This window comes from Macaca thibetana, chromosome 7 (genome assembly GCF_024542745.1).
Source record: "Macaca thibetana thibetana isolate TM-01 chromosome 7, ASM2454274v1, whole genome shotgun sequence".
In the NCBI taxonomy this organism is placed as follows: domain Eukaryota; kingdom Metazoa; phylum Chordata; class Mammalia; order Primates; family Cercopithecidae; genus Macaca; species Macaca thibetana.
Window position 1 is genome coordinate 82,691,511 of NC_065584.1, and position 25,444 is coordinate 82,716,954.

Genomic DNA, 25,444 nt, shown 5'->3' on the forward strand with positions numbered 1-25,444 from the left:
GTTATAGACGGCTAGAACCCTTAAAGGATGAAACTACAGACCAAGGCTAATTGTACAGGAAACAGAATAGGGTCCCAAATATAAGCTCCATAAGCCCATCTGAATTTCGAAGGTCTCCCAGATCCCATCATACCAATGTTACCAGAAGTGACACATTTCATTCACAATTTACAAATGGCACATACGTGCAGTAGGTGCAGACCTCTCCCTAGTCTGGAGGTGCTCAGTGCTACTGGCAAGACAGCCATTGTGAAAGTCAAAATGAAATCCTAAACTTTAAAATAATCCATATTTTTATATTAAAAGAGTGAGAAGAAATTACAAAATGTAGAAAAATGAGGAACTGAACCAAATATTCCTGCTCCTCAATATATTATTTCTGCCCCTCACTCCCAGGATTCTTTCTCTAGTCATTTTTCAAACTCCAAAATTTTCTTACGGAAATGTTCATTTGAGTCTATAAGATACTCTTAAAATTGCATATGTCTTTGGAAGGGCTGATAGTCTTGCACACGAGTGTGAATTAATTTAATCAAGTTATTTTACTTAGTTCCAACTTGCAGCATACTAAATGAATGCTGATTGTTAAGAATAGAGAGCAAAGACAAGCTGACTGAGATAGAAAAAGGCCAGACAGAATGAGGACAATAGGTGCATGAAAAAGGATTTTAGGAGAATATTGGAGAAGTAAGGTGCAAAAAGAGCAGAAAGGAAAATAATTATTATTTTCACCTATCTCAAGGCTCAGAAAGGCTGGTGCTATACCCCTCAAGAGAGGAAGAGAAATTTCTTTCTTTTTCTTGACCTTGTTGAACAGAACAGGCCCAGCTCCTAGGACCAGATGCAAATCTGGTACCATTACAAACTCCAAACATTAAATAGGTTTTTTGGAACTAGCTTAGTGACACAGCTCTTACAGGAAAATGTGATATTCTAAAAAACTTAAAGGAAGTCCTCTTACAGCTCTAGAACAAGGACTAACTTTGAGGAATATAATCAAGACGGAACATTTGAAATTTCCAATATTTTAGAAACTATGACCAATAAAAATGGCATTTTGATATGGTTCAACCCAAAAGTTAATAAGCTGATGACTCCCTAAATGTCTTATCTGAAATTACATCATCAGAATGAAGAATCTGAAAAGCTACTTGCTATACCATGTAGCAGAAAAAGAAGTTTAAATATAGACTTTACTAGTCTTGAAGACATACTGTGATTGATGATGCATAAGAGATGCTGTTCCAAATAGTCACATTATAATGCCCAATTCCCGATCAAGCCCTCTGTGTCCATGTCAATTTATGCCATTTGTTATTCAGACAGCACTTCCTTCAACAGCCGTAGGGAACTAAGACATCTATATCCATGGGTGTTTTAGGTTGAGGTTGACAGTGGGCATTATGGGTTTCAGGGCAACTTTAGGTAAACTCAGATTTTCCTTGTATCACTTAATGTGATTAACATTCACACGGAGGGTTTTGCCACGTGATCTGGCATCCTTACAACCATGAGTTTACTTATGACACAGGGAAGATCGCGTTTAGGTTTTCCTTTTCTTCATCAGAATAGCAATTTAAAAGCCTCTAACTTAACATCTAGATGAACTGTGAGGTCTTTTTCAGTTCTATCATGTCATGATCAGATTTTATGGAAAAGAAAATAACTATGCTTGCTCTCACATGCATAGAGTATTTCTATAATTATACGGAAGAAACAGGCAACATTAGTCTTTCTTGAGGAGGGAAACTTGCTTTTTCCTGTACTGAGCTTTTGTGCACTGAACTCTTTTTAAATACCATGTATTATTTGCTAACAAGAATTAAAAATACAATTTAAAATGTAAGCAAAGCATTTTACTTGTTAAAGTACAGAACCCCTCCCTGTATAAATGTTTAGTTCCTGTTCTTCTTGTTCTTCTTTATGACCTTACCATTATTGTGATTTAAAAAAAATTATAACAATTCCTAGGCACTGCGGGAGGTGAAACAGAGATGCAGAAGATTTTGATGATGGAAATTGCTATTTATTTTGCAAATATTTGTAACTCCTTGTTATGTGACACATCCAGGGCTAGGTACTTCCTCCTTTACATGACTTCTGGAAGGCTTCTTGTGTAAACATTCAAGCTTTTTTTTTTTTTTTCTTTGAGAGGTCTGCATGCTTAAAATGCTTCCCATAGATAAGCAGTGGTTTGTTCTCCATGAATGCAGCAACTGATTAGGCTACCTGCAGGGAGAATCATCTCCCACACTAAGGTAGGTCCCAGGTGTTTGAGGCAGACACTACCATGATGAACAGTACATGAGTTAGAGACCACTTTGTACAGAGGGGGAGAGTCCTCTTGACTAGATCTGCAATATTGAGAACAAAAAGATGCAAGTGAAGATAAAAAGGGAAGGTAGTGGAGGGAGGAGATGACTGGCAATAGAAGCTAGTACAGTGATATCTTACTTCACAGAATTATTGAGTTACCGAAAAGCTGATTCCAAAGTTTTGTAAATATCATCCCAACACATTAGAAAGGCTTGCTAAATTAAAGAAGCTTGCTACTTAGAACAACTTTTGTCAAGCAAAAAGATCCTTATTTCAATTCAGATTTTACACAGATGACGTGTAGATAAGAACTCTCAACATTTTCAAAGCCAAAGCCCTTAGACATATATTTCTTTGGATTCTCACATAAACGCCATGAGAATTGTTTTCCATTCCACAGATGAGGAAAGTGCAGCTTAGAGGTTGAGCCACTTGCCCATGGAAGCCTGATGGGGAAATGGCTGAGGTTTAGACCAGGACCCCGGTGCTCTACTCGTTGGCACTAAGGTAGCCCCACGACATGTCTCTACAGAGATAGGCAGAGCACAATAAACTTACTTTATTGGACAATTTTCTCTGATTTTCATAAAACTGGAGCTGCCAAATGGGGATACCGAGGGTATCATAAAACTGATACCCTGTCCATCTTCCCAGAGTTCAGTTTGGATTGTCTCTTCCACCAGTATCTCTGCTATCTCCACATAGTCTACAAATAAAGTGCAGCAGCCACAGACTGGCAGTCAGGACTTCTGCCTGAGGCCCCATCTACAGCTCAAACCCTCCTTCCCATTTCACTATGCTAATGCTTACCCCTTGCACTCCAACCAAGCAGGTCTGTGTACCCACCATCTAACACCCCAACAGGGCCAGGCCAGGGTGAGGTGAGTCACAGCATTGAAAGGTTCACCAAAGAACTCAGTAATCAAGGTTAATATTTTAACGGAATATTTCAAAAAATCAAAATTAACATCAAAAATGCATGATGAAAAATATCAAAATTTTAAATAAAGACAGGGTCAGTTTAGGGTTTTTTCCTATTGCTTCAGGCTCAAAAGTGCCTTCCGGGACACTGTTACCGGCCCTGCAGTGACTCCCCACTCAGATACTCTTACTAATGATGTTTCCCAAAAGTTAGTTCTTACAACCGCTTTCTACATTAGTAACCTCTTTCTTTTTGAACGCTCCAGCATTTAAGTGTAGCACTGTACTGTCAGGAAAACCCATTTCCCCTAGTAACTAGTAGTACTTTGAAGATATTCTGAATCATCTTGGATCCTTTCCAGCACTTTCCCAAATCACAGTGAGCACTCAGCACCACTTCGCTAAAAGAATGCAGAATCACAATGCTCAAATCACTGTATGGGGGGTTCAGCAGGGAGGGGACGCAGATATGTTTTGTTTAGTGCAGGGTGTTTTGAGAAAATTGAATTTATCAAGATTTTTTAAATCAGGATATTGTACATCAATATACTCCATTTCTGGAAAAATCAGAAAATCTAGCAACACTAGGTCTAATTCTTGCCCGACAGCAACGGACACTGAGAGCAGAAAAGCGGCCCTGCCTTCGGAGCTCTCTCCAGTTCGCCTCCTCCCAGTTACAGTGCCTGTCAGGCCCCATTAGCTCTTTGAGTTTGCTACCCTAAGAATAAAGAAAAGAGCGCACAGGATAAAATCCATCGGCTGGGTCTATTCGTTTTTTCCTGGAGAGAAAAAAATGTTTCCTGGTTGTCCTTTCGAATACAGTCTCACAGAGAAGCTCACAGAAGCAGCCCTCCTTTCTAGCCCACAAACTTCCCACAAGCTATGAAAGTCGCCCCGGCTCTTGCGCCCAGACCAGTCTCTCCTGGGTCTTTGGCTCTGGGACCCCGTCCCTACATTGGCCCTTCACTTCCTCCGCCACCTCCGCGCTCCCGAGCCTGCGGCGGGTCCCGGCCCCCAGCTGCTGCTCTTTGCCCCGGGCCAGGGCGCTCGGGCTCGCCCACGGCGGCACTGAGCATGCTCAGAGGCGGCAGCGGGGGCAGGTTTGCTTCGCAGGCGCTCGCACTCGGCGGCGGGCGGGCGCGCGGCTGCAGCTGGAGCTCCAGCGCCCGGAGTTGGAGTTGCCGGGAGTTTCTCCCCCCACCCCTCCCTTTTCGCGCGCGGCAGCAGGAGCCGGCGCGGGAGCCGCGAGCGGCGGCTAACCAGCACCCGGGCCGGCTAAGCCTTGTCCGGAGCCGGAGCCCCGCGCGGGGCAGCCCCCCGGGGAGGAGCCTCGAGCGCTGGGACGCGTGCCGCGCACTGGCACGGCTGGGGCGCGAGCCAGGCTGCACGGTAGGACCGGGGCGAGGGGAACCGCGCGGTCAGGGAGGAGGCCAAGCGAGGGAGATGCGGTTGCAGCCGCCGGGGCTGTTGGGGCACCTGGCGCTCCGTCCGAGGCGGGTGACTGTGAGGCCGGGGGAATAGACAGGCGCCCAGAGAGATTCTTCCAAGTTGGCGGGTGGCGGGAGAGGGGGCCGCGCGCCCCGGCGCAGCTGCTTTGTGCGCGCAGAGAGGGACTCGTGTGCCTGGTTCTCTCCAACCCTGGGACCCGTTGTGCGGGCAGTACTGGGCAATCCACGGAATGGAGTGATTTCCTCCGAGAAAGTTGAGATGGAGCCTTTCTTTCCGCACTGTCCCCGCGATGGGATGGGCCCCGAGAATGCCGCCCCGAGATTCCCAGTGTGGGGGAACTCGGGGTCGCTGCGCCCCTAGATTCAGCGCAGAAATCCGCGAATCACTCCGATCTTCGCGAACTCTGGCATCTTCTAGGAAAATCATTACTGCCAAAATTGAGGCGAGCTTTTCTGGCGGGCACGGCACCCTGCCCTCAGGGCGCTGGCACTGGGCGATGCCCCCTTTCCGATCTCAGACTCGGTCAAGGGCGCCAGGTTCCGAATTCGCGCTTGCGGTGCACGTCGGCATCGAGCCTTGCCAACACCGCTGGGCAACGTGGCTGGAGTAGGTGGGTGGCTCGATTTTCCCTCCAGCCTTTCCTCAGGTTTATAACACCCCGCTACCTCACCACCCCACCCGGTTCATCTTCGCCGAGGACAGGACCTGCAGGTAGAGAATTTGGAAAGACATACTGTTCCATAGGAGAAAGTCCCCAGTGTGTATCTGCCTTTGATTCTGGCCCGAGGATTTCATAACGAACCCTCTCCCCTTCCTATTACGCTGCCCTAGGGACTGGGTGGGAGAGGATAGGGTCGGTGGGTCCTCAGGGACTTCCACCTCATTCCACCCTCTCCTAAGACTGCAGTCCGGGCGACCCCAGGACCCTGGAACTGGCATTGTGCGGATTGTCAGGGTGTGGAGGATGCCGACGAATTTTTCCTGGCTCCACTTTTTTCACTTCTTGTTTTGAGTTTTGGGGTTTTGCCTGCACACTAGTCAGAACCGCGCTGTTATAACCCTGGGGGTGGAGGAGCTTCAGCCGAGGCTATGAGCCGCTGTTCGCCTCAGAGGCTGCTAGTGGGAATCGGTCCAGAAATGATTATGCAGGCTAGAAATATGCCTCTCTTTTTCTTCTTTTTTGGCTGAACACCTTGGCTGTTGGGTTTGTGTGTTAAGTTCTTAAAGGGACACCCTCACACTGCTCAAGTGCCAGGATTTAGGGGCTCACCATTTCTGCTGCCCGTTTTTCTCTTTGCTTTTTCTTTGAGTGTAGTCTGCTTTGGGGCAGATTTGTAGACATGCGAATCACATAGTGTGGATACACTACACCGTTCTAGATTCAGACAGACTTGAGGTCAAGTTTCAGCTTTACAGCTGATGACAGTGCTGATGGACAAATGATTAGCCACTCTGAACTTCAGTTTTCTCTTCTGTCAAATGGAGATAATCGTGGCCTTACCTCCCTCCATTGCAGGGTTGTTGTAAACTCAGATGAGATAATGGAAATGAAAAGTGCTAAGAAAACTTTAAAGCACCATTCTGGTCTTAGATATTGTCTCTGTGCTCTTTACTCAGTTGTTTTGAATGAGCTAATTCTTAATTATAATAAGACATCTAAGTCTTCTCTTTACCCACTCATTTCCAAGTGGTTTAGTTGCTTGGGCCTTTGGAAACATCTGTTTACCCTTTTTCTTTCTCTATTTTCAAATCCATCTCTTTTGATTTTAAGATTTGGAGCTTCAGTCCTCATATTTATCTAAGAAAGGCAGCATGATGTGGATTAGGAGATGACTGGGGTGGCATTATCAACATTCATGGTCCTGGGCCCCAGAATTGGCACGGTTAGAAAGAAAGGCCTTAGTTTGAAACTCAAGGCTGATGAAGAAGTCAGCAGATCCTAGGATGGAGCTCTGACTTGACCTCTAATAGTGACCTTGAACTAAGGACTCAACTCCTAATCTGTGAAATCAGTCTGTGAAGATTAAAAGCCAGTATCAATTGAAGGCAAGAACAGGTGAGATTATCACTCAGTTACATGGGATTCACACAGGCTCCTGAGCCACCGCAGGTGCAGCATCTTCCCTAATCTTAGGGCAATGGTTCTCACACTTGAAGATAATCATCTGGAGGGCTTGTTAAACCACAGGTTGTTGGGCTATACTGCCAGAGTCTCTGATTCTCTAGGTCTAGGGTGGAGGCCCAAGAATTTGCATTTCTGTCGAGTTCCAGATGATGCTAATACTGCTGCAGACCATGCCTATAGAATCACTAACTTATGGGGTGGGAGATAGTAAGAGAGATGAAGTTTGTTATGAAATACCATTATTTTCCTAGCTCATATACAGAGACAAGGTTTCTTTGGGGGTATGTTGGGAAGTCTCCTTAGGCATTTTATATTCCAATGCCTGTGCCACTTACCATTATCTAGGTTTAATAATTCTGATTGCTCTTTAAATGGATGAATTGTACAAAGAGGTAGGATTCCCCCTTCTTTTCATACTGTAAAATAGGTAGTCTCAGATTTTAGATCACCCTTGGGTACTGCCAGATTGGTGACCTTTGTAATTTATAAAATCCAAAAACTACCCTATTTCCTTTTTTGGATAAACCTCAGACATTTGTGGAAAGGAGGTTATGTACAGTTCTGACAGCTTGAACCTTAAGGTTGGAGGACAGAATAGATCACCTAGGGAACAAGTTTAAGAAGAATTTGCAGTAGTGTCTTTTCTGAATGGACAGCTTACCCAGGCCCTTGAGGGAGCATGAAGTACACCCCACAACAAATGTCCCACGGTGGTTAGACCTGGCAAAGGCCTTTCATTCCTTCTGGAGAATAGTGGTGGCACTGGCAGTGGCTGAGACCCTCTCTCGGTCTCTCAGAGGGTAGAGGGCTGGCTTTCAGGGGCAGCTGATCAGTATTAGTGTGGTGTCCTGTGTAACCTAGCTTGTAATCAAGCACTATTGGGACTTAACCCAGTCTTAAGCTCTTTTCCTTTTCCCCTACGCCATAGTCCTGTACTGAGAGCTCACCATGACTTCCTATGACCTAGACTGTGGCCTTGAATTTTGACTGCTTTGCATCAGATAGGCTGTGGGAACCTGCTTGAGTCGGGAGGGTTCCTGCAATAACATCCTAAGGAAGAAATAAAGTTTACGTAATGTAGCACCCAAATGAACTAGGTATAAGAGGAGGTCAGTCAGCGCTTTAACTAGTTCTTGTATTGCTATGCCAAATGGGATCCCAGCTCACTGTCAGGCTTTATCTCAGCTGTCCATTTGAGCTTTGTTTTAGTTTTAAAATGATTAGCACTAGAGAAACCTATCAGTAAATCAGAAACCTTTAAAAAACTCAAGTGTACACTTAGTGTTTTAGTAGATAAAACTTCAAGGCCCAAACCTGTCTTCCTGACAGCAATCAGCACTTGGTGAAGACATAGCCTTCTGGTTGTCATTCTTAAGATTCATTAGCTAATTTAAATGGTTTTTCCCACTTAGTAGGGAACATTTCTATTTTAAAATTCCTTCCCATAACGTGATGTTTATATTTTGGGTGTTACCCATGCTTTTTGCTGCTGGGATTTTTTCCAGTGTGAGGGCAGCCTCTTATCACCATTGTTCACTTTTCTCAGTACGTGATATCTTTGCTCCCTTGAATAAGTCTGTTGTGAGACAGTCATTATGACACTTTATTTCTTTTTGGTCATTAGGACTGTTATTACTGAGTCACAGAGAGTCAGGGCCCATTCCTAGAACATTATTCTCAATGTTCCTAGAGGGTGCTTTTAAACTAAAACACTAGTTATACTGCACTAGCTCATTTCTAAGATACATTCTTTTTCTGACTTCAGAAGTCCAGATGGATCTTAAAAATTAAGAACACATTTAGGCCAGGCACAGTGGCTCACGCCTGTAATCCCAGCACTTTGGGAGGCCAAGGCAGGTGGATCATCTGAGGTCAGGAGTTCAAGAGGTCAGGAGTTCAAGAGCCTGATCAACATGGTGAAACCCCGTCTCTACTAAAAATACAAAAACAAATTAGCTGGATGTGGTGGCGGGCACCTGTAATCCCAGCTACTTGGGAGGCTGAGGCAAGAGAATTGCTTGAATCTGGGAGACGGAGGTTGCATTTAGCTGAGATTGCAATGTTGTACTCCAGCCTGGGCAACAAGAGTGAATCTCCTTCTCAAAAAAAATATATATATATAAACTCATTTAATGTACAGTTTTTTTCTCTTCTTCTGTAACCTGGTATGTTAGTGTAGTGCCTATTAATTGATGGCATCCTCAAACAAAGCAAATTTAGTTCCTTATTCTGATAGAAAATATGGTTTCTACTCAATGCTGTCCAGCTGATAAAATTGCTGAGCAGTTAGCTCAGCAGTTCCGAGAATATGTTGGTAAAATGCTGTTGGGGTGGGTGTTAATCGGTATACTCTTATAAAGGACAAATCCATTTGGGAAGCACTGCCTATTATTTTTTTCCTCTTGTAGAGATTCTCAACATGGGCATCATTATATCAAAGACTATGAGAAGTACTATAGTTAACTATATCAACAACAAAAACTTGGTTACATTTATTCAAGTCAGCGTTTCCCAGAATACAGAATGTTTCTGAGGTTATATATGTATCTTTCATGACTCCATTACTGAATTATCACAAACCACAATTTTAATATGTGGTTTAATATTGACATTCATTAAGTATGGCTATTAATTAATTAATGAACTCTGTAAGTGGTTACTTATTTTTTATTTCAGAGTAGAGAAGAACATTTTAAGCTGTGGTCACCAAGAAAGTCTCCACCAAGGGGCTGGACTGCGATAATATAAATAGTGGGTAGCACTCTTCTAGGGATAAGGGACATTTTAGGTTGGAGGGATAATGAAGCAGGAGTAAAGACTTGCATTTGTGCCTGCATATAAATAATTTTCAGAGCGTACAAGAAAATGGATTGTGCCCAGCACAGTGTGAGATTTACTGAATCTGCGGTGGTGGTCAAAGAACCTACTAAGGCCAGGCTTGGTGGCTCATGCCTGTAATGCCAGCAGGTCAAGGCTGCAGTGAGCCCTGATCATGCCACTGCACTCCAGCCTGGGCAACAGAGTAATATCCTGTCCCCAGCAAAACAAAACAAAAAGTTTTTTGATTCTGTAAATTCACTGAAATAGCAGACGAGTTATAGAGAGGACTGGACAGCTAGTTGCAGGAGTGGAGACGCAACACTCAGGATGAAAGCAGGCAGGGGTGCCTGGAACTGAAGTGGGGCATGGAAGTGTTCCTGTGCCATTAGTCATTAGGGGGATGCAAATCAAAACCACAGTGAGATGCCACTTCACACCCACCAGGATGGCCAGGTGGAGAATGTGGAGAAATTGGAACCCTCCTACATCAGATTACTAGTGAATATGTAAAATGGAACAGCCACTTGGGAAAAGGGGTTGGCAGTTCCTCAAAATGTTAAACATTGGCTACCTAATGACCAGTTCCCCTGCAAGATAGATGCACAAGAGAACTGAAAACATGTTCATGAAAATATGAATATTCATAACAGCCTTATTCCTTTTTTTTTTTTTTTTTTTTTTTTTTGAGACAGAGTCTCGTTCTATCTCCCAGGCTGGAGTGCAGTGGCATAATTTCTCCTCACTGCAGGCTCGACCTCCCAGGCTCAAGCGATCCTCCCACCTTGGCTTCTCTAGTAGCTGGGACTACAGGCATATGCCACCACCTCCGGTTAATTTTCTTATTTTTTGTAGAGACAGAGTTTTACCGTGTTGCCCAGGCTGATCTCGAACTCCTGGGCTCAAGCAATCCACCTGCTTTGACCTCTGGGATTACAGGCATGAGGCACTGCGCCTGGCCAGCAGTCTTATTCTTAATCCATAGGCTGATGAATGGCGAAAGAAAATGTGGTACATCCATGCAAGGAAAAGTATTCAAACATAGAAAGGAACAAAATGTTGATTCATGCTACAACATTGATGGATCTTGAAAACATGCTATGTGAAAGAAGCCAGATACAGATAACCATATATTGCATGATTCCATTATGAAGTGTACGGAATAGGAAAATCCACAGTGACAGAAGTAAATTAGTGCTTGCCAGGGGTTGGAAGAGGGAGAAATGGGGCGAGACTGTTGATGGGTCTGAGGTTTCTTTTTGGGATGATGAAAACCTTCAGGAATTAGATAGGGTGATGATGGCACAATTTTGCGAATACACTGAAAACTACTGAGTTGCACACTTTAAAAGGTGAATTTTATGGTGTATGAATTATTCAATTTTTAAAAATAGGAAGAAGGTGGTTGGATCCGAAGGAGAGTTTAAAAAAAAAAAAAAAAAAAAAAAAGGTGAGACAACTCCAGAAATAGGGTTTCAGTTTCAGGTTAAATTTTCTGCTATTGGGAAAAAATACCTGGATTATTCCTTTCTCCTTGTTTGTCTTTGGCTTTCTAGAATGCTCTTGTTACTCTCTCATTCGAAAGTTTACTACCTGAATTAAAAGGGTTTTGTTCCAAGTTGCTCCTGAGTCAGTGGGATCGTTTTCATGGCAAGTGCCTTACCATCTTCATATCTGAGTGTGTTCTAGATTTTCCTCCAGAGACAAATTCCATATTCAGGCTTCCTTGTTGTGATCCACCAGAGGGCATGCTGACTCTGCAGTTTCAGTTTAGCTTCCCCCTGGAGATCTGACTGTGATAGACATTTTAGTGTCATCATCTAATTTGTTTGTAGAACTCTGTCAAGACTGCCTTCTCCCTCTTTAAAAAAAAAAAAAAATCTCTGCGTTCAAAGAGGGTTCATGTGGTGCTCAGCATTACATGAACATCAACGTATTTGGGTCCAAGAGGCATTGTACTAAATGAGGTTTAACACCACTGGAGCTGACACAGTTGCCCCTGGGGTAGACATTCTTCTCTCTTTATCAGTGTGGTGCCACAGTGCCTCTTGAGAGTTTGTTAGAATGCTGATTCTGATTCAGTAGGTCTGAGACGGGGCCTGAGATTCTGCACTTGTAACAAGCTCTCACTGATGCAGATGCTGCTGTTGAGTGGATCAGACTTTGAGTAGAAGCTGATACAGTATAGAGAAGATGGCTTCAGAATGGGACAGGGCTGAGTGAGAAGCATAGCTCCACCATTAACATGTGTGGGACCTTGGGCAAGTTAATTAACATCTGCATCACAGTTTCTTATCTGTACGATCAGAGTAAGACTGAGCAGGTAGAAATATGCCTAGCATCATGTGCCTGAAATGCTAAATGTTCTCGACCTTCTCCTGCCCACAAAGGTTAAGAATTCTATGGTCAGGAGTCAGGAACAAAATACATGACTGTGATTCTCCCACCTGGAGCCTGTGCCCCTTGCCCCCACCAGCCTCTGCTTCCTCTGTTGCTTTTGGGACTGGCACTAATCCCTGCTGGCTTGCCTTCTTAAGGAATTGGCCTGAGGACATTATGAGCTGTACGATGAAGCACCTCTGTAAAGTATATGCTGTTACTCTACAGTGCTGACTTGGGAAATTACATCCTCATAGTTTACCCAAGGTGAGTTGGTGGCTTGTTAAATGTGTTCTGTTTCTGTTTCCTTTATCATCATTTGAAGTAGAAGGAAACAGGAGATTGTGTTTACATTTCAACTAAGTTGATGGATCCTCTTAACTTTCTTCTGGGAAACAATACATACAAATAGTTTTTAAGAATTAAACTAACAAAGCCACAAGTGCTATAAATCAAACTAGTTTCCAGTCTCCACAGCCTGATGTTTGCTGGTTTCCTAAGGGTAGTAATTGTACCCTTTGAGACCCTGTTCCACCTCTTGTTTGATGCTGTCATGGCTTGTCAGGTTTGAGTCTTTAAGGCCTGATGACTTTGAAGAAAATGAGATTGTTTACTTTGTTACAATGCCAGGGCAGAGCATTTGAACTGATGTTGCATTGACATCAGGTAATCAAAGATAAGATATTTGGATTGAAGCCTAATACACTAGGCTTCACTGGGACTCACTGGCCTTCCAGAAGGTAGAGGTGGCCGTATCATTTGGAAGTGAGAATTATCTGATTCCTCTGGCAGGTGAATATGTGTGCTGCAGACTAGTCACCTTCCATAACCGCTATCTGATAACTAAGCTTGGTTAGATAGGTCATGTATCAGTGAGCTGTTTTTTGTTTGTAGACTGCCTAGAAATATGTTGACTTGTACAGTCTAAGCTGAAAGCCAGTAGTAACTAGTGATTGAGAAGTTAATATTATTCTTGAAAAATTTAATCTACCCTGTCATTAAATAGCAATAAGGAAGCAGTCCTGCTGCTGAGAAGGAGCAGGGAATATGAAGCTGGGTGTTCCTGAAGCAAGTCGTTTTAAGATTAAATACTTATGTACTATAACAATACGTATTTTTTATTTTTATTTGTATTATTTGAGATGGAGTTTTGCTCTTGTTGCCCAGGCTGGAGTGGAGTGGCATGATCCCAGGCTCACTCTGCCTCCTGGGTTCAAGAGATTCTTCTGCCTCAGACTCCTGAGTAGCTGGGATTGCAGGTGTCCACCACCACTGCCTGGCTGATTTTTTGTATTTTTAGTAGAGACCGGATTTCACCATGTTGGCCAGGCTGGCCTCGAATTCCTGACCTCAGGTGATCCACGCACCTTGGCCTCCCAGAGTGCTGGGATTACAGGTATGAGCCACCGCCCCTGGCCTTTTTTTTCTTTCTTTCTTTCTTTCTTTCTTTCTTTCTTTCTTTCTTTCTTTCTTTCTTTCTTTCTTTCTTTCTTTCTTTTTTTCTTTCTTTCTTTCTTTCTTTTTTTTTTTTTTTTTTTTTTGAGATGAATCTCGCTCTGTCCCCCAGGCTGGAGAGCAGTGGCACAATCTCAGCTCACTGCAACCTCCGCTCCCGGGATCGAGCAATTCTCCTGCCTTAGCCTCCTGAGTAGCTAGGACTACAGGTGCACGCAACCATGCCTGGCTAATTTTTGTATTTTTAGTAGAGATGGGGTTTCACCATGTTGGCCAGGCTGGTCTCGAACTCTTGACCTGAGGTGATCCACCCGCCTCGGCCTCCCAAAGTGCCGGGGTTACAGGCATGAGCCACCGTGCCTGGCCCCCTTTTTTCTTTTTAAACTGTTTACCTCGAATATAGGAAGTTGGCACTTATATAAGGAGCTCAAAGCTAATAAAGTAGACATTTTTCTCAATTTCACTACTGAGAAATGAGACTTCAGATCCTTTTATGACATTGCCAACCACATACTTGCCAGTCTATCTAATCGCTGATTTTAAAAATGGAACAGGAATCTTGAACTCAGACATGGTCTTTAGGGACAGCCTTTGCTCTCAATCCTCAGTAGACTGTGAACTCTTTCAAAAACAAGGATCTTCATTTTTGTATCCCAGAGGATACAAACTATGCATGTCTGTCATAGGGTAGAGAATCAGTAAACATATGTTGAGCTGCTTTTCTTCTGTGATTCCCCTTCACTATCTAGTCTATTAATTTTTGTTTCTTTATCAGGGAGAAACCAAAGCCATGACTTAAAAATAATAAATTTTTATTTAACACTACCTATACATTATCATATGCTAACATAATACACAGTTCTAAGCACTTTACAAATGTCAGTTCCTTTAATCCTACAACACACTCTCAAAGGTAGGTACTGTTACTTATCCCTATTTTACACTTGAAAAGACTGAAGTAGAGAAAGGTGAAGTGACTTCTGTCTAAGGTCCTGCAGTACTATGTAGCAGCCTCAGTAGACTTTAGCTCTCAAATATTACCCTCTTTTCCTGAGTTGCAGAGAAATGAGATCAGACATGCCTTTCCATCTTCAATTCTAACCACCTCCCTTGTCCTCTGTCTCCTTTCTGACCACCCCCAAGTTCCAGAAGAATATAACATGAGTTTGAAAAATAAAGTTACAGGTGTAAGACATGGCTCATTCATATGGCCCCAGGCTGGGAGTGAGGCCATTCACACAGAAGCCATTTAGGATGACCTGTATGAGCTTTGCAAGGCTGTGACTTCTAGCCCTAGGCCTCTGAGTTTGTCAGGTCACCATATGCCCCAGGTCGGTGCCTCTAAACCTTTATGTACATGTGATCACCTGGGTATCCTGTTAAGATGCAGATTCTGATTCACTGGGTCTGGGGTGGGTCCTGGGATTCTACATTTCTGACAGCATTCCAAGAAATGAAGAGGGCTAATCCTTGGACCAAGGCTGTAGAGGAGCCGAGTCTGTATGGGTCCAACCCTAGTATTCCAAGCAACTTCTTGCTTGAATAAGGCCTAATTCCTAACCTGGGACCCAGAGAGAGACATAAGATATCCAGAGAGATATGCACCAAGAAACTGCAATTTATACAAAGGCAGAAAGCAGCAGAAGACAGAATGAGAGAGAAACTGAGTAAAAGAAACGTATGCCTCCAAAATGAAGACTGTGCCTCATTTCCACATGTGAGCTCAAAAGCTCTCCACTTTCGACGTAAAAGCTTGCTATAGAGCAGCCCTGGTAATAGAACTACAAGAAGTATAATAACTTCCTGTTTGAGTTGAAATGAAAATTCATAAAGAATCTATGCTACTAACCCCCTAATTTATACAAAAGAATACCTAATACAAAAGAATACTTTTGTATTCTTTTACGTTGTATTTTGTATTTTATGTTGGACTTTTTTTTAAAAACTTTTGTATTTATTTTTAATTGAAAAATAATTGTGTATATTTATTGTTGTACAACATGACGTTTTGATATATGTATTTGTTGTAGAATGTCTAAATCAAGCTAGTTAACATATGTATTACCTCCCATACTCATCATTTATTTGTGGTGAGAACATTTAAAATCTACTCTGTTAGCAGTTTTTAAGTATACAATACACTATTGTCAACTATAATCATGGTGTTGTACAGTAGGTCTAAATGTATTCACTTCTCCTACCTAACTGAAAATTCGTATCTTTTGACCAACATCTCCCTGGTCCCTCCATCTCCTCCCCTGGTAACTACCATTATTATTAATTATTATTATTTTTAAACTTTTAGGTTCGAGGGTACACATATAGGTTTTTTATATAGATAAACACAAGTCATGGAACTATGTTGTACAGATTATTTTGTTGTCCAGATGCTAAGCCTAGTGCCCAATAGTTATTTTTTCTGCTCTTCCTCCTCCTACCTTCTGCCCTCAAGTTGGCCCAATGTCTGTGGTTCCTTCTTTGTAACAACCATTTTAATCTCTGCTTCTAAGGGTTCCTATGTCTGACTTCTTTCCCTTGATTTTGTGAGATTCATCCACATTGTGTATGCAGCAGTAGTTTATTTATTTTCATTCTTGAATAGTATTCCTTTGTGTGAACATAAATTGCTGATGGCAGATGTTTGAATTGTTTCCAGTTTTTGAGTATTATGAATAATGTTCTTGTGAACATTTATGTGTATGTCTTTTGATGAACATGGGTTTGCTTTTCTGATTGTGGGTGTGTGGCTACAACTGCTAATTTCTAAGATGTGAATATGTTCAGCTTTAGTGAGTACAGACAGTTCTCCAGTGTGGCTCTTCACACTCCTATCAGGTATGAATAAGAGTTCCATCGTTCCACATTCTTGCCAACACTTAGTTTGATAAGTCATTTTCATTTTAGCCATTCGGATGTTTGTATGGGGGTCTATCATTATGATTTTAGCTTATCTTTCTCTTATCACTATTTGAAGTTTCGTATCTTTCTGTGCCTCTCGTTTATGTTTCAGCTGTGTATGTGAGTGTGCATGTGTGTGTTGGTATTTTTAAAAACACAATGAAAGTTCCACAGAACTTTTGTAAAAAGTCTTGAAATCTATAGTCATGGAGGTTTACCAGTCACTGATATCTGATTTTATCCTAAAATGTTTCTGGGGAAGGAGGACATGAAGTGATATATAGAGGTATAAAACCCTTTAGCAAGGAAACTTGCTGAAGAGTTGGAGCCAGAGTAGATGGCCCAGGGCAATTGTAAAGTTAGAGACCACTTGAAAACTTAAAACCATTTAATCTCCAGATGAGTTTGCCTTTTGTAGAAGTCCCTCTGGAAGATAGTAAACCACCTTAAAAAGTATTGCTGAAAACATTTTTTGGAATTGCTCTAAGCATATATACTTTTGGATACTTTGGGTGCTTTTAAAATGTCCTTTGAGCATGTACAGTGATTTTGGGAAGTAGCAAGACTTCTCAGAGTCCAGTCCCACTGGAAGGAAGGACTGATGCCATGGGTGACAAACAAACGAAAAACCCTAAGCGTTATTTATAAGACTTGCCTGTAAAGGAATGCAACTTCCTTTCTTGAGTGAAGACTGAAGACATTAGCAGGCAGGAAGAAGGTGCCACTTGAATGATGTCTTTTAATCTGTTTTGAGTATTCTTATTATACAGATGAAAAGTCAGGTTTAGAGAGCAAAAGAGAACATGATTGAAAAGTCAAACCTTACTGTCTTGCCTTTTCCTTTCCCTACCCTGCCTTTCCTCTGACAAGTGTTGGAGGAATTAACACAACTCTGTTGCATCCAGAAAAACATGTGCTGATAGTGAAGTTCTGGTTTCCACTCCTGTCCTATTTCAGAGTCCCAGGAGCTCCCCGGGCCTCTGTCAAATGGGATTCTGTGGAGACAGGAGTCCTAGGTGGCCTGTGTCAGGCGTCAGGACACTCCTGTTTCCCAAACCTGGTTCCTGCGGTCCTGCTGTTCTTGGGAACTCTTGAGGGCCTTTCAGGGTCCTGCCACATTCTGCCAGGACTGTCTTACCTGTAGGCCTTGCTGTGTCTGCTCCTTTTTCTTCCTGACTGGCAAATAGCTACCCAGAAAATACTTTCAAGACATGCTGATGAGTAATGTCACTGTTGGAAATTATATTCCTTGTAAAAAACACGTCTTTTTCTGGGTGGATACTTACGTAAAATCTGACCAGTAGAAGAAGGGTATAGCTGATTCCTTTTTTTTTTTTTTTTTTTTTTTGAAGTGGAGTCTTGCTCTGTTGCCCAGGCTGGAGTGCTGTTGTGTGATCTTGGCTCACTGCAAGCTCCACCTCCTGGGTTCACGCCATTCTCCTGCCTCAGCCTCCTGAGTAGCTGGGACTACAGGTGCCTGCTACCACACCCAGCTGATTTTTTTTGTGTTTTTTAGTAGAGACGGGGTTTCACCGTTTTAGCCAGGATGGTCTTGATCTCCTGACCTCACGATCTACCCGCCTCGGCCTCCCAAAGTGTTGGGATTACAGCCGTGAGCCACTGTGCCCGACCAGCTGATTTCTTTAATGTTCATTTATTCCTGAACTTAAAAGAAAGTCTCCTATTCGTTTTCCCCAAGCCCCTTGGGTTAATGTTCTTTGGTGTGCAGTAAAGACTTTCAGAAATTTTTCCTGAAAAGAATGCCCTGGGCAGGTAGCTTTCAGATGGACAGTGGGGCATTTGGCCTCCCCAAGGGCCCAGAAGAAAGACACATGTGCTTGACCATCCCAGAAACCTGTTCTCAGCCTTTCTGGATCATGGACCCCACCACACTAGCCCTCTTCCACTGACACTGGGAATGTTGTCTACAAGCTGGGGATGTAGAAAGCTGCAATCCACAACCTGTGTGTGTGTGTGTGTGTGTGTGTGTGTGTGTGTGTGTATATATATATATTTTTTTTTTTTTAGATGGAGTCTCGCTCTGTCACCCAGGCTAGAGTGCAGTGGCGCAATCTCAGCTCACTGTAACCTCCACCTCCTGGGTTCAAGTGTTCTCCCACCTCAGCCTCCTGAGTAGCAGGGATTATAGGCACACACCACCACGCCCAGCTACTTTTTGTATTTTTGTATTTTCAGTAGAGACGGGGTTTCACCATGTTGTCTGGGTTGGTCTCGAACTCCTGACCTCAGGTGATCTGCCCACCTCAGCCTCCCAAAATGCTGGGGAGGCTGAGGTGGCTGTTTTTCTGGCTCAAAGTAGTAGCAGAAAAACCTCTGTGTTTCTCCTGAGACTACATAGTAGAATGCTTTCTTCATTTGGTAGTTTCTTTATTTTTAACACCTGTAATCCTGCATGGTCTTGGTTTTTACTGCAGAGTACTTGGTCATGGGTAACCAGATAGCTTAATTTCCTATACGGATTATAATTTTATTTTGTTCATTTTCACATAGTTTTCCCTAGATAAAATGAGGTAGCTGAGAAAAAAAAATTCTGAGGACATTTTAATGAAAACTTCCTCTGGTAAGATATTCATTTTTATGCCACATTTAATTCCTATAAAGAATTCCAGGTGTTACCAAGAAGCAGTTGAACACAGTGGCTGTGAATATCTGGCCATCTAAACTCATTTTCTTATCAGATTATATTAGCCTATACATGTGTGTAGGTTGTTCATGTCAGATCTGGACTTGGCTGGTGGACATTTGAACTTACTTCCTGCCAAAAGAAAGAAACATATAAATGGTGCTTTGTACTTTGAATTTCATGGTGTGCTGAGTAAACACAAAATATACATTGTGACAGGAGGAGTAAAGGACCGCCCACATCCTTATTTTTTGAGTGGGTGTAGCTAATGATTAGTTCCTGGATACGTAACTAGGATGTAGGTCAGGTCCCATTGCCATCTGCAGTAAACACTGCCTCCCTGTAGACGGCTGTGTTATCTCACAGGTACAACTGTCTAAAGTTCTTTTTATGAGAACTTTTTTTTTTTTTGAGACGGAGTCTCACTCTTGTCACCCAGGCTGGAGTGCAGTGGTGTGATCTCGGCTCACTGCAAACTTCGCCTCCCGGGTTCAAGTGATTCTCCTGCCTCAGCCTCCTGAGTAGCTGGGATTACAGGTGCACGCTCCCAGGCCCAGCTAATTTTTGTATTTGTAGTAGAGATGGGGTTTCTCTACTATGTTGTAGAGAACATGTTGGCCAGGCAGGTCTCAAACTCCTGACTTCAGGTGATCTGCCCGCCTTGGCCTCCCAAAGTGCTAGGATTACAGGTGTGAGCCACCACACCCGGCCAAGAGGTTTTCTAAGAAGTTTTTAATAAGCTTCTTGGTTTAGGAATAAGGAGCTCACTTCAGTGAATACCTGAGGCTTCCTCTATGTGATATTGATTAAAATGTTAATTAATAGCTGTACATATGTAGTGTTCTGGGCACTGTGCTAAGGACATTTTGTGGATTCTTTCAAGTCTCTTAAGTAGGTGCTGTTACTAGCCCTATTTTCAGTCAGAAACCAAGGCTCAGAGAAGTTGTCCTTTGGTCCCAGGGTCACACATCCCATCTATGTGACTCCCAAGTTCAGGCTCTTGACCACCACTCTATGCTGTACTGAGGCAGTGCGTGACTAGAGGGTATGGTCACAATCTGGGGCCATTCTTCAGAAACTGGATTTCAAAAGAAAGAAGATCAGACGTTTATTAATAAGACTCTGCATTTTAAATACACTCAGCTTAGGTGAGGGATGGGGAAATTGTAGTAAATTTTGAGAAGAAACTGGGTTTTGAAGGAGAGAAATGCCATTGACGTTTAAAGGAGGGGAAAGATGCTCAGCTTTGTGTAAGGATGATGACCTACATCTTGGAAAGGCTTCCACAGAGGGATATGGTTCTTGTCTGGGGGTGTTAGGGGGCAAGGTTACCTGGAACAACTATTTCAGTAGGTTCAGTTGGTTTTTCTTTCAATAAGTGTTTGGGTATTATTACCGGTACCTCCTTCCCCTGCCTTTATCAAAAGCAAACATACAGGGCCAAGCTTCTTTGCAACACTCTACTTCTTTCCTTGTCATTTCATGTCCAGGCTTAAAACAGGAGAAAGGACAGACAAAGATATTATAGTTTCTCTCCCCTTCCTCACATAGATGCTGTATCATAGTGCTATTTTGGGGTGAAAAGACCCCAGGAAATTCCTGGCTTAAAATCCTTCAGGGCCATATACCGACATTATCTCAGGCACCTTTTTCATTTTCTTTTGTATTAAACTTAGATCTTTGTCTTTTCATTCAAAGAGTCTACTGTGTGTAACCGATTTTCATGGTGAGCAAAATCAGACAAGGTTTCTGCTTTTATAGTTTTTTTTTTTAAAGAAGCTAAACTAATTGCATAAAATGTTACATGACAACTGTTCTAAGTGCTCCAGGGGGGTACATGTTTGAGGGAATTTGGCCTAGTCAAATAAATTAGGACAGTTTCCTAAGGAAGTGATGATGGGCTGAGATCTGAAGGATGAGTAGAGTTAAAGAGGGAGGGGGAGGGCTGGGCACAGTGGCTCATGCCTGTAATCCCAACACTTTGGGAGGCCAAGGCGGGCAGATCACGAGGTCAGGAGATCGAGACCATCCTGACTAACATGGTGAAACCCCGTCTCTACTAAAAAAAAAAATACAAAAAATTAGCTGGGCGTGGTGGCGGGTGCCTGTAGTCCCAGCTACTTGGGAGGCTGAGGCAGGAGAATGGCATGAACCCAGGAGGCGGAGCTTGCAGGGAACCAAGATCGCACCACTGCACTGCAGCCTGGACGACAGAGCGAGACTCCATCTCAAAAAAAAAAAAAAAAAAAAAAAGGGAGGGAGATGGCATTTTGGAGGTGATGGAATGTGCAAAGGCCCTGAGGTAGAAAAGACCTTGGTATGAGCAAAGGGCAGAAGGCCCCTATGGCTGGAAGTGGAGGATAATGGGTGTGAGACAGTATTTTCTCAAGAGTCACCCGTGTTCCTAACATGAATTTGAAGTGATTAGGTTGACAAGATTCATGTTTGTTGCAGTAAAGGAAATGGATGAATTGATTGTAGAAGTCCAAGAGAAGATATAGTGGACCAGTTTAGAAGTTTTTCCAGTAGTTTAGGAAGAAATGATGGTAGTCTGACCAGAGTGGTAAAGATGGAGCAAACTGGGTGGAGGTATGGAGAAATAGAAAGAAGTGATGTGACTGGATGTGGTGATGGGTTGGAAGTACAGGGTGAGAAACAGGGAGATGCCAGAATTGGCTCTTCAGTCTCTAGCTTGCATGACTGTGTGATGGTTGTGTCATTGCATGGACAGTCGTGCCTCCCCAGGTAGACTATAGTCAAGGTCTTTTTCCAATTGAAGTTTGAATCCTCACAGTATTACTTGTAATAGCCACTCAGTACCTTTGTTTGATGGATTAGACTAGGAGGAGTTTCTTTAGAAAAGTGGTATGTGTGCTTGATGGGAAACAGCAGTCAGTGTACCAGTGAGTGTGGCTGAGGCAAGAGAAAAGATCCTTAGTTGTAATAGAACCTCCAATGCATTTCTTCGGATAGAGATGTGCCTTCAATTTTCAGGAGGCACTCACAAGTTATTTTGAACTTGTCAGCACTTAGAAATGTGTCTTTTTCCCTTTATGCTACACTCGACCCTTCTGATCCTCCTTTTATCCATCTGTATGATGAGCCTAGTAACACTAACCTTCTGGGGTGTCTGTGAGGGTTATGTATTTAATAACTTTGTGAAATGTGGAGGATTTTACATTAATCGAGGGACTCAGTGAATCTGTGCTTATGTTCTCCTGTTGTCCTCCCCACCACTAGTGGGAGCTGCTGCTCAGAGGGCACAGGCCCTGTCGTGACAGTTGGCTCTTGGTAGGTGAGCCTTCCCCCAGGGTGAGTGCTGGTGCTTAGGTCAATGTCTGTGTTTCTTTTTTCCTACTCGATCCTTCCATAAAGTGACTGAGTCAGTGGATGAGTTTTTGGTTAATGTGACTGAGGACTGGGGGAGAGACGAGTGAAAGATAGGTTAGGTCTAGTTTCTTTTTATTTGAGATTGTTTTACATTTCAGGTCTTGGGGTGCTCAAGGCAAGTCACAATCCCAGGGCTGAGTGTGGGCTGAGGACAAATGATGTCTTGATCTTGATCCTCTGCCTTGAGCAATGTCATATGATGGAACTCACCACCAACCTTAAAACCAGAGAGAAGCTAGTTCCAGTGTGGTGATTGTCCTGGGAATCAGTACAATCTGATCTGATGCAGTGCTTTCTCTCTGCAGAATAGAATGCCTTTGCGGTGTTGGAGACCATGCGCAAAGTGGCTAGTCAGTCTTTTTTCCTCCTGTGTGTGTCTGTTGTCTTTATTAAGGTTTTATATTTCACGCCTCTTTATTTTTTTCCATCTCTGTCACTTCAAACATTCTATCTTCTTGTCTGTATTTCTTTCTGTATTTACCACCATATTTCTTTTTCTTTCTGTTTTTTTTTTTTTTTTCTTTTCTTTTTTTTTTGAGATGGAGTCTCGCTCTGTCGCCAGGCTGGAGTGCAGTGGCGCGATCTCAGCTCACTGCAAGCTCCACCTCCTGGGTTCACGCCTTTCTCCTGCCTCAGCCTCCTGAGTAGCTGGGACTACAGGCACCCGCCACCACGCCCGGCTAATTTTTTTGTATTTTAGTAGAGACGGGGTTTCACCGTGTTAGCCAGAATGGTCTCGATCTCTTGACCTCATGATCCGCCCGCCTCGGCCTCCCAAAGTGCTGGGATTACAGGCGTGAGCCACCGTGCCGGCCTACCGTATTTCTTCTGTATTTTCCACTCTCCACCTTCTCTTGGAATTCAGTGAGACTATTGTCCATTTCTCCTTTAGTCGGAAGCAGGGCATTTCTTAGGCTGTTCATTGGGGTCCAAGAGTGACCTCGGAATATTTCTGCTCTGCTGTGCTGGTCTGTTGTCCTAAGCATGCTGTTGATAAACATGTTACTGTCTTAAAATAACTAGAGATGATGGGCAATAATAGCATGGGTCAAATTATCTTCATTTGTCCTGTGCATTAGGATATATAAAACTGAGCAAAAAAAAAAAAAAAAAAAAAAAAATGCTTGGGAGATACATACAGCCATTCTTCAAAAATATTTCTTACCACTCATTTTGTAAGTTTGCATTTGTGTAACAATAAAAGTTTACACTCATGCTAAGATGATTAAAGCCAATTTATTATCTTCTATCTTTATTTTCTTTGATGTTTTAAAAAGCTTTTGTTTTTTAGTTGAAACAGAGGAGTCATCTGTCTCTAGAAATAATCTATTCTATGTATATCACAATATCAATTGTTTTTGAGCAGGAAGAGGCTTTGGATATCTAACCCCTTTGTCATCTCTTCCTCCTGTACTCTCATCTTTCTGCCTGCCTCTGTTTTGCAGGTGAGAAAGCTGAGGCAGTACAGTTCTACCATAAATCCGTAGTAAACTCAGGATTCTTAATTCCAATCTCTTGATTCTTCAGCTCATTGTGATTTTCTACAACTTAAAATATTTCCAATACATTTCATATTAAAGCCTATTTTTCAGTTTAAGGTCATTCTCTCTTAGAAGTTGTTTTCTTGCTTTTTCTTAACCAAAGCTTTAATTGATTCAGTACAAGGGTATAACCAAGTGATGGCTTTGTCTTGTTCTAAAATCAATGTAAAGATTTATAGGTCTGTAAATATTTACAGAATTTGGCAATATTGTATGTATTAATAAATAATTTTGATGTGTACCAATATTTTATGTCTGGTCTGGTCTGGACAAATTTCCACTAGCAAGAGATTGAATTTGTGTTGAAACATACTGTCCTTTCTTAACTTGGTTTTTATGAGAGGTGAATTCTGGAATTTGTGATTTTTTTTTCTTTTCCTTCTGAGTTTGTAAAGGAAATTAGGATGTGTCTAATTGGTTATTAAATAGAGTGTTAGGAAATTTCCATAACAGTTAATTTAAATCTACCTTAATTAAAAATAACATGTTATATAGCAATGGGTAGGAATTTATGACTCTCATGAAGCCAGGCCATAGCAATTTCAGAAAGCATGAGGATTACAGCTTTAAAGGCCGAGGAGGAGCAGATAGGAACCCATCAGTGGTGTCAGTCTTTATTGTGCCCTGGTGTTTAGGTGGATATTGAAGATATATGTAACTGGTGATCTGTGAGCTAGCAATTTTCCTTTAAAATCTGTCTGTTTAAAGTCAGTTTTATCGTTCCGTTGCCCAGCACAGTAAGCATTTTGTTTTCTGTATTTCCCCTCAAGATGAAGAACCCTTGAGGGAATACCGTCTTGTCCTCCACTCAGGGTCTTAGAGTCTTGATTAATTAGCAAAATTGGCCTCAAAAAAGGGCAAAAGACAGTCACTAGAGTCCACAGGGCTTGTAGTAGAATAAAGGGTGCAGAGAAGGAAGCGGCCAGGCTCTCCCGGTGAGTTGATGAGCACCTTGGCTTCCTTTTCCCATTCAGCGGCCCGGGCCCTGCCTTTTTCCTTCACGTTGGGCAGGGGATACTGTCTTGGATGCCGTGATTAGACAGGCATAAAAGACCAGACTTTGGGGGCTAGGGCTATTCACCTTTGTTACTCCAGCCTATTGGATTGCTCCATCCAATTGCCATCTAATTGCAATCCCAATGCTATCTAATTGGCAAAGGATGCCATTGTAGTCATTTGGTTTTCCTTCTTAAAATCTCTGGGAGCTTTCCTGAAAGATACAGCTTCTTATATATAACATGGGATGATAACCTTATGAGATACATTCTATTATTAATAGGGGGATTAATTGAGACTTTCAAGGTGTTCACCTCCCTGCCTTGCATACAGTGAGGACTCAGTAGGGTAAATGGTAGCTACTGCTATTATTATTGGCCTCTGGTGTGTGATAGAATCAAGTAGTGTCTGTTATAAAGGTTCTGAGGCAGAATTATCCTGCTCTCTGAAATAAGAACTTTCAGCTTTAAGGGTAACTACCAAATGAGTGTCCAGGTGTTAGGATTCATTGCA

At 42.6% G+C, this 25,444-nt stretch overlaps 1 protein-coding gene across 1 annotated transcript in view; it reads left to right on the forward strand.

Moving 5' to 3' along the window:
- The first annotated feature begins 4,355 nt into the window (after positions 1-4,355).
- The window catches only part of STXBP6 (syntaxin binding protein 6), a 252,267-nt gene continuing 231,178 nt past the window's right edge, over positions 4,356-25,444 (forward strand). The window contains exon 1 of the mRNA XM_050798619.1: positions 4,356-4,626. The gene's annotated coding sequence lies outside the window, so the exon portion shown is untranslated. The remainder of the gene's footprint in view (positions 4,627-25,444) is intronic.